Source organism: Cupressus sempervirens, chromosome 1, assembly GCF_028749045.1.
Source record: "Cupressus sempervirens isolate cs-2001-9-10 chromosome 1, ASM2874904v1, whole genome shotgun sequence".
NCBI classification, from domain to species: domain Eukaryota; kingdom Viridiplantae; phylum Streptophyta; class Pinopsida; order Cupressales; family Cupressaceae; genus Cupressus; species Cupressus sempervirens.
Window position 1 is genome coordinate 847,316,450 of NC_143118.1, and position 9,374 is coordinate 847,325,823.

The window sequence follows — 9,374 nt, forward strand, 5'->3', positions numbered from 1 at the left end:
TATGACATTCTTCCCTTATTTTAAGTATACAATAGCAATCATATTTGAATGTGTAACTCTTCTTTTGTTATGATTTTAAGATTCATAAAAAGTCATCCTTCCCATTAGTAGGATTTAGTTTTATGAGTGTTGGCCACTCTTTCTTTCTCATAATTATCACATTCACATAAAAATATTTTCAATGTACCATGAAACTTCTAAAAGAAAATGATCAAAATCTTAGTATTGGCAACTTCCAAATTATTATATAGTCATTTAAAAATAAAAAAATAAAAATTAAATTAAATTATATATATATATATATATATATATATATATATATATATATATATATAAGCATAAAAAGAAATGTAGGTAGTATGGTACTATGTAATATGGAGGCACATTAGAAAAGGAATATAGCAACTCTACAAATAGAGAAAAGCTATCAACAAGATTACAAATTAAAATTATGATCAAATCATATTTTAACATTCTCATTGACAATCTCAAAGAAAATTTAAAATCCAAAATTTTCATATGTAGATGAAGATATGATATGTGTGTGTGTGTGTGTGTGCGCGCGCATGTGTGTGTGTGTGTGTGTGAGAGAGAGAGAGAGAGAGAGAGAGAGAGAGATTACTATTTTAAATATGCTATTTTTCCTTTATTTTGTTGTAGTTCTATGATTTCTAAAATCAAATCATGATCATCTTTTTATGATATGTCATTCTTTCTTTATTATAATTCTACAATATAGATCATTTCTAAACATGTAATTCTTTCTTTATTATAATTATAACATTCATATTATACATAATTTTTAATTGAAACACATTACTATTTTAAATGTCTATATATATATATATTTTTGAAATGCATTACTATTTTAAATATGTCTTTTTTTCTTTATTTTATTATAGTTCTATGATTTCCAAAATCAAATCATAATTATCTTTTTATAATATGTCATTCTCTCTTTATTATAATTCTACAATATAAATCATTTCTAAACATGTAATTCTTTCTCTATTATAATTATAACATTCATTTTATTCATAATTTTTAATTGAAAAGTATTATCACAAACTAATTAAAAAGGAAAAGTAGTAACAAGCAGATTTGAAAACCAATGGAACAAGTTCAGGAATTAAAGCAAGTAGGCCTAGAGAAAAATAAAGAGTAAACTTAAAACTCTAGGAACCAAGCATCTTTATCCAAAATCTTAAAAATAAAAATATAATTTTTAAAGAAGAGATCTTCATTGAAAATAATGTTTATAATGCATATATAAGAACTTGCTGACACATTACCATTTTGAATCCCATACGGCAAATAGTTGGATAGTTTGACATTGCACAATAATTCACCGTTACAATTTCAATCCATTGCTTTCAGCATGACATTCGGTTATAACAGGAAAACAATTTCAAAGATTTTCTTTTTCCTTCCTCAGTCATTGCAAAAAGAAGAAGAAGAAGATTGAATTTGTGCAAAATCGATTGAGTCAGGCGGACATACAGAGGCCACAGCCCGTGCAAACACAAGACAAACATCCCTCACAGTTGATAAGTTTCGGGCATCCCCTCAACACTTTGCGGCTCGCCCTTTCCTCTTCCATCTCGCAATTCAATCCAATTTCAGGAAAATCACGGCAAACCCAATTAGGGCTCTTCACAGCACACTGATAAGCTCGGCATTCTTCTTTGCTGCGGAGTTTAAAGCGCCGCTCTTTTCCGCAGGCGGAGCAGCGAAGAAACTCATCTCGGTGGAAATTAAAATGGTGAACTCTGCGATTGGCATAGTAATAACGAAGAAGAACCGTATTGCAAAGCGGCACTTTTATGGAATATTTGGAGGTTCGGAAAATTTGGGTGACCCAAATTGAATCTTTCCAAGACTTGTGATTGTTTCGTGCGTGTTTCTGGAAAATGATGGGCGCCATGGGACCTTTCTTGCATGCCCCTGGAAAACAGTTACACACCACGCTTAAATCCCCTTGTTGGGTTATCCGTAACGAGCCTACAAAATCTCCGAAACCCAAGGTGCTGGTGCAACCGCATGTAATTTCAAGAAAACCAGTTTGAAACTTCCAATCCAAAAGGTCTTTCAGATCTTCACTGCTGAAAAACTCCTTGCTGTTTGTGAGCTTGTTTAAAGTTTCCATGGTGCCCTGTTAAAAACCAAAAATCCACAAACTTTTCCGCCGTTGGAAATCCTAAGCAGCCTTTTGGTTTTTGGCTGCTGAGAGGGCTCCTTTTCTTTTTCATTTATCCTTCCTTTCCGTGCAAGGCCCCGGTTTCTATCTTTAAATCATGATTGAAAGTCCGGTAAGTTCCAATTGTACGGGATCTTTTGAAGTGCAAGAATAACCAGAACCATAATATTATTTTTCAAGAAACAATTATTCTTGTCAATTATTATTGGTTATCGATGGAGTTGAATAATGTTTAATGATTATACTAAAAATGATTAGGATGGTGGATACATTTGGAAGAAGAGATCATCTTCTATTCTCCAGTCCTAGTCTAAGAGGTATGGTCAATAGTTTTTTCATTAAGAAAAAATTAATTCTTGTTTGGTATTCTCTTATGCAATTAGACTTTATATTTTTAAGATAAGATGATTATAAACTTTTTCTCTATGTTCTATATTGCTATCAAGATTCAACTTTTTAGATTCAATTTATCAAATTATATTTCATGAGTCAAACCCAATTGAATGTTAATAATATCACTATTTGACTTCTTGTTTATATATATATAGTTTAGCAAATAAATTTTAATTATATCAATAGATCAAAGTCTTTTCTTTTTGACAAAGATGATAAATGAATCATATATATTGTATAATAGAAAAGAATGTATAAAATTAATCATTTTCTAAGAGCAACATGGAAGAAAAATGATCTAGCTTTCATCTGACATACATAAAAAATTCAATATATATCACAAATTTGGAAGTTTGTATATATTTCTAATGGTTATCTTTAAAATATTTGTTTAATTCTTCCCTTTTTAGTTTAAAAGTACAATACATATTCCACAAGTTTAGAATTTTATTTTCTATTAATATACTTAAAAATGTGTATTGACTTATTTGACAACCCCAAAAAAAAATCGCACTTTCATATTGATTGGAAGGTTTGGTCTATGATAAGATTCATAGCTTAATTAATTGTTTACTTTCTATTAATATACTTAATGAAAATGTGTATTGACTTTTTTAACAACAAAAAAAATATTGATTGGAAGGTTCAGTCGATGATAAGATATATAGTATAATATGATGAAGTTTTTCTAGCCAATTTTTGTTTGGTAAAACTAACATATAAAAAAAATACGTGTGCCATTATTGAGGATGTTGAGAAGGCTTAGAGAAGTTCTCATCAACGTCAGTTTTGTTGTACTAATGTGGCCCACTTAATAAGCTATGGGGTAAAAGCACAAACTTGTGCCACCATTTGTGATATCCGATATGGTTACGACCGAAAGGGTTTCGGCTGAAATGACTACGGTCGTATAGACGTGGCACTTTTCCACACTGACGTGGTAGGGGGGTTACGACCGAAACCCTTTTGGCCAAAAGGGTTTTAGCTGTAACCTTGGTGGATATATAAATACTAAAAAATTGCTTGTCAGCAGTTATTTCACTATTGCGGTTTTCAAGTGATTAGAGTGTTTCGATCGTAACAGGTAAGTGCATTTTTAATTTTTTAATTTTTTTTTATAGTTATAACATGTTAGCATTAATTAAATTAATTGTTTCTAAGTGTTTTAGCAATTAAATTAATTATATTTTAAGTGTTTTTTTAAGTAGTTGATTATTTAGACTAGTTAATTTTCTTTATATAGTTAGATTTTGATATGTTAAAGATTAAAAACTATATAGTATTTTTTAATTAAATATGTACATTTAATCATAAATGTAGATTTTACATGATCAAACATAGAAAATTCAAGTTGAGACTTAGATAACTAAAGTAATTACACTTGACTTAAAACATTAACATAGTACAAAACTATATAGATAACTAACATGTAACTTGAAACATTAGGTAGAACTAAACTATAATAAGTTCTAGCTGTTCAAACATGAAAACTTAAAATTTAACCAACTTCAAACTTAGAAAACTTAGAAAGTATAATAACATGTACACGAAACTTTGAAAACTTGTTAAGACCTTAAGATAGCTAAAAATTAGTTACATTTTAGAAAAAATTAACATAGTAAACCTATACATACTAAATAACATACATGCATATTTTTTGTTCACATACATGAGCTAGATGTGCATATATGAGCTAGATGTTCACATACATGACCTAGATGTACTAAATAACATGTGCATATTTTTAGTTACATTCAACTTTGTACATATTTATATGTACATACATGTTTTAAATTAAATTTAACTTTTAGTTTTACTTGTACTTATGTATGTATATCTTAACTCTGCATTTATAGATAGAGATCTTTGCATATATCATTATGGCATCTGGTATTGGTGGAGCACCTACATTCTCAAGGGAGGCTAGTGTTCAAGGAGGGGGTCATAGTGCTAAGTCAAGCACAACACATAGACTGACATCATCCTCTAAGGAGAGACGACATTTTTTTGTAGATACTATTGCTAGGTTATATTGCTCTCTCGACTATCTTGATTCTACACTGTTGGCCTCTACCACTCTCTCTAATAGGGAGAAGATTATTTCTACTAGAGATGAATTATGTCAGATGATCGAAATGATCTCTACGTACAACCCATATGATGATATTAGTATTGAGACATTTTACTCTTCCCTTTCTCATAGTGTCACTGACACTATGAAGTATACCCAGATTGATGGTGAGGTCTCCACCACTATGGTGAAGACTATGTTTCCCTTTTATACAGATATGCCTAGGGTTAGAGGTTATTCAACAATGAAGTGTACAGATCAACTCGTTGCTCCATTTATATATCAACAGTGGGTAGCTGCGCATCACAGGTGGCCACAGAAGGATGAGTTTCCTCTTTATTTTTGAAAACAATTGTTTATAGAATTTCATTTACACCATGATGTCCATTATACAAATTTTCTAGGTCATGCTGGACAGGGCCTCGACCGATTGTTAGAGAGATTTAGACCTACGAACACCCCTGTGCCCATTAATAAATAGGAAATGGTGGGTCCAAACCTTTTGTCATGCCGAGAGGTCCATAGATGATTGCTGTGGGTTTGACTATTCACAATGATACAGTCAGGAGTCATATATTTTCTAGCATTGCCACAGTTGCCACACACTTACAAGAGATATCTTCAGATAGATGTGGCAGATATATGTTACGGTCTTCTGGTCCCATTTTGACAGGTGCATGCTCTAGCACAGGAGTTGATGATATGTATGAGATAGCAGATATACAATCGTTACTAGAGATTTTGGCTATATCATATGTGGATGTATTGCATCATATGGCATCTTATTTAGCATATGATCTTCTTAGTTCATAGCAGGCCTTGTCGATAGTCACGAGAATTCCTCTTTGTGACATTGGTGGACACATCAACCATATTTTGTCATACACAACAGGATCACAACACTCACAGAGACAGGAGGATATCCCTACACATTCTACAACACCTGCTCCTACAGAGGGTCATACAACACCTATCCCCACAAAACCTATCCCAACACCTACTTAGGATCCTATAGCACCTGCTCTTGCATAGCCTAGCTTTTGAGCACCTGTATTCCATACTTCAGGATATTACTCTATCACTACATGATTTAGATATCAGTTAGATCGGCAGAGCATTACATGATGTTACAGTAAATATTGTAAATTTATATATGTTTATATTTATTTATTACTATAATTTACACATGTATACATTTTGTTTAGTGTACTCAAGATCTTTTATATGTATGTACTTAGGTCTATACATACATATTCTTAAGTGATTTGATTTAACTTGTGTACATGTACATGTGTGCTCTATAGGGTCTTAGTGATAGTTTGTTGCATTTTGGAGATCTTCAGACCTCGACAGATCCTGCACGACATGAGTCACATGTATGTTATGCATTTTTTATTATATATTTGATAGATATACATTGTACATATTATATAATACATGCACGTATATATGTATAATTTTATAATTTTACAAATTTCTTTCATTAGACACAAGGTTCATATCAAAATTGTAGAGCCTTTTGGGGTTAGGGATCAGGAGGGGGATGAGGTTGATCTTAGTTTACACATATCTATTTCATTGATGTTGGGATATTATATATATATATACATGTCATTTTAGATACTTTGATATGGAGATATATGTTATTTCACTTACATGTGTTATTTCAGATACATTTGATACATGTGATATTTTAGAGACATTTGATGTGGTATTTTGGCTACATTTAACATGGGTACATAAATTATTTCATAGATGTGTTATTTGACATATATGTGTTGGAGATGTAATTGAAAAGATCATTGTTGAAGATCAAAGAGGGAGATTGTTGCAAAGAAGGAAGTTGGTTGATAAAGAATGATTTCAATCATTTTTTTGTCATTGATGTCAAACTTGCTATTTTTAGGAATGAAAATTGCATATAAGATCCAAGCACTATCACTTAGTTGATTAATGAAGAGGATTTGATCAGCAAGATGTAACAAGAGCACCTAAGGGAAAGGTTGAGTTATGGTTTTGTAATAAAGTACAAGGATCATCTAAGACAATGGTTAAATGATGTATTGATAACATACTCAAAGATACAATGGTTTGCCACATTTAGAAACACTAGAAGTGTAAGTTGGAACAAGGTTGATTGCAGAGCTTGAGCTAAGTTCATTAGTGGGTACCGAGCAAGCTAGTTCAAGCTAAGCAAATGCAAAACCTAGTTTGTGTTGAGTAAACTTTAGGTGCTGAGTGAAATTCAAGTGCCAAGTGATATATAGAAGGAGCCAAGTGTCAGAAAAATCTTAGTAGGTGCCGAGTGAACTTCAGGTGCCAAACATCAATAAAACGTAGTTGATTTTGAGTAACACAGTATGTGCCGAGCACTAGAATTTCAATAGTGTCGAGCTACTGCATTATTGGAAATGTTAAAGATTTACCAAATCTAAGTCGACAAAGTTGTTACCTTGAATTTTTTGAACTAGTTGGAGGATAAGGATGATGAGCTAGTGACACAAAATTCTATGTAAACCATTTTTGAGTGAATTCAAGAGGATTCTTCATGATGTTTCTAGAAGAAACAAAATATGGGTTAGATTCAATGAATCCTACCTAATCCATTCGAATAGAAATTAAAGGAGGGAAGAATCAAGCAAGAAAAGAAATTCTAGACTTATATTTAAGGAGTCACAGACCAAGAAGCCAGAGTTGCTGGAGTGCCAAATTGCGAAGTGATTAAAGGTTGTCAAGGAGAAGACATCTAGGAGAAGGAAGAATAGAGCATAGAGATTCTGCTTTGATGAGTGGTTAGGAAGAGATGATTGCATTGGTACATTGAACATGGAGAGTCAAGGAGATCAAGCTTCAAAAAAGGGCAAGCTATCAGAGCTACAGAGATTGAAAGCCAAGCAATGTTATGAGCTAAAGAGTGATCTGATATCTGCAAGTTAAGTTGTATACTACAATCAAGTCAAAACCCCTTATTGTTACTCTCTAGCAATTATATCATGTAGGGTAAAGGAAAATCCTATGGACTTAGGTTGGTTTAACAACCATTTGTAAATCCTTTAATAGGGTGGCATTCCAAGTGAATGTTCTAAAGTCCTCTAACCAGGTCCACTTCTAACATGGTGGTTAAATCCTTTAACTAGGTCAAATTTAATAGTGTGTTGTAGCCTTTAATAGGGCAAGCCTTTCATAGGACATCACTTCTGAAGAGTGAGAATTGAGTAGCATGTTACTGGTGGTTTTTCTCAAATTGGGTTTCCATGTAAATCACTGTGTTATGTGTTGAACTTTTTATGTGTTATGCTTGCATGTTGATTTACAGAAACTTGATGAATAGGAAAGTTAAAGCTTGGATAAATGAATAGGTTTAATGAGCACACTTTACTTGATGAAAAGTTTGAATAGGACATTTGGGCCTTGAATAACTAATTCACCCCCCCCCCAGTTATTCTAAAGCATTGCTTACAATTGGTATTAGAGCCATCTGCTGATTTAGTTTCAAGGTACTAGAAGCAAGAAGATTAGGATGTCCAAGAGAGAAGTATCCAAGCTCAAGAAAGACAACTTCATTGCATGGCAGAGTCTGATGAAATTGCTCCTTGGATAAATAGGTGATTATGTGAAAACCTCAATTGGAGTGGAGCATGTAGATCTGGCTGGACCCCTCTCTGCAGATGATTTGAACAAAAGAAAGGAGCACAATTAGGAAATGTTGGAGATTTCCTCTACATTTAGCTATGCTGAATTTGATGACATCAAAGGATGTGACACTACATTCAAGATGTGGAAAGCCCTATTAGATATCTACGGAGGAGATCGGAATGTTTAGAGAGAAAAAAAGAAAGCCTCAGAGGTAAGTTTGATGACATGAAAATGGAAGAAGGTGAGAATGCTGCTTAATATGGTTCTAGAATGAAAGAAGTAGTAAGTGCAATAAGAAGTTTGGGTGGTAAATTTGAAGAAGAGAATGTCAATAGAAAATACTTGAGAACCCTACTCCCTATCTATGCTATTAGAGTTTCAGCCATCCAAGAGCTAAGGCGTGTACAAGGAAACACACTAACCTTTGAAGGTATAGTGGGAAGACTCATTGCATTTGAATTGTCCAAATTTGATAACTACAAACCTAAGAACCTTATATCTACTTTCAAGACCAAGCACACATTGAAAGACACTAAGGAGGTGACATTAAAGAAGAAGAGCAGAAAAGGAAAACATGCATCCAATGATAGCAACACATATGAGGAAGATGTGGAACAGTTGGAAGCACTATTGGCTAGAAGATTCCATAGAGGTAAAAGTAAATTCAAAGGTAAGCTCCCTATCATTTGTTTCAATTGCAATGAAGTAGGTCATATTGCTACAAGGTTTACACAAAAGAAGTACTACAAAGAAGGAAACAAGTACAAGAACAAAAGAGAAGATGATAGCAAATATTACAAGGACAAAGTCAAAAGATGCTACATTGTTGAAGAAGATTCTGATGAGAATGATGATGAAGTAGTCTATGTGGCCATGAAGGATGAATTAGATGAAGATGAAGCAAAAAAACTGGTGACTTGTGTGAACAAAAATGACAAGTGGATCATAGATAGTGGATGCTCTCATCACATGATAGGAGACAAAAGTAAGTTTATTACCTTTACTTAGTATGATGGAAATCATGTTAGATTTGGAAATGATGCTCCATGTCAAATCAAAGTAGAAGGTTCAATTAAA

At 32.8% G+C, this 9,374-nt stretch overlaps 1 pseudogene; it reads right to left on the reverse strand.

Moving 5' to 3' along the window:
- Positions 1-1,306: 1,306 nt before the first annotated feature.
- LOC149580498 (protein ULTRAPETALA 2 pseudogene) lies at positions 1,307-2,243 on the reverse strand (annotated as a pseudogene).
- Positions 2,244-9,374: the final 7,131 nt, after the last annotated feature.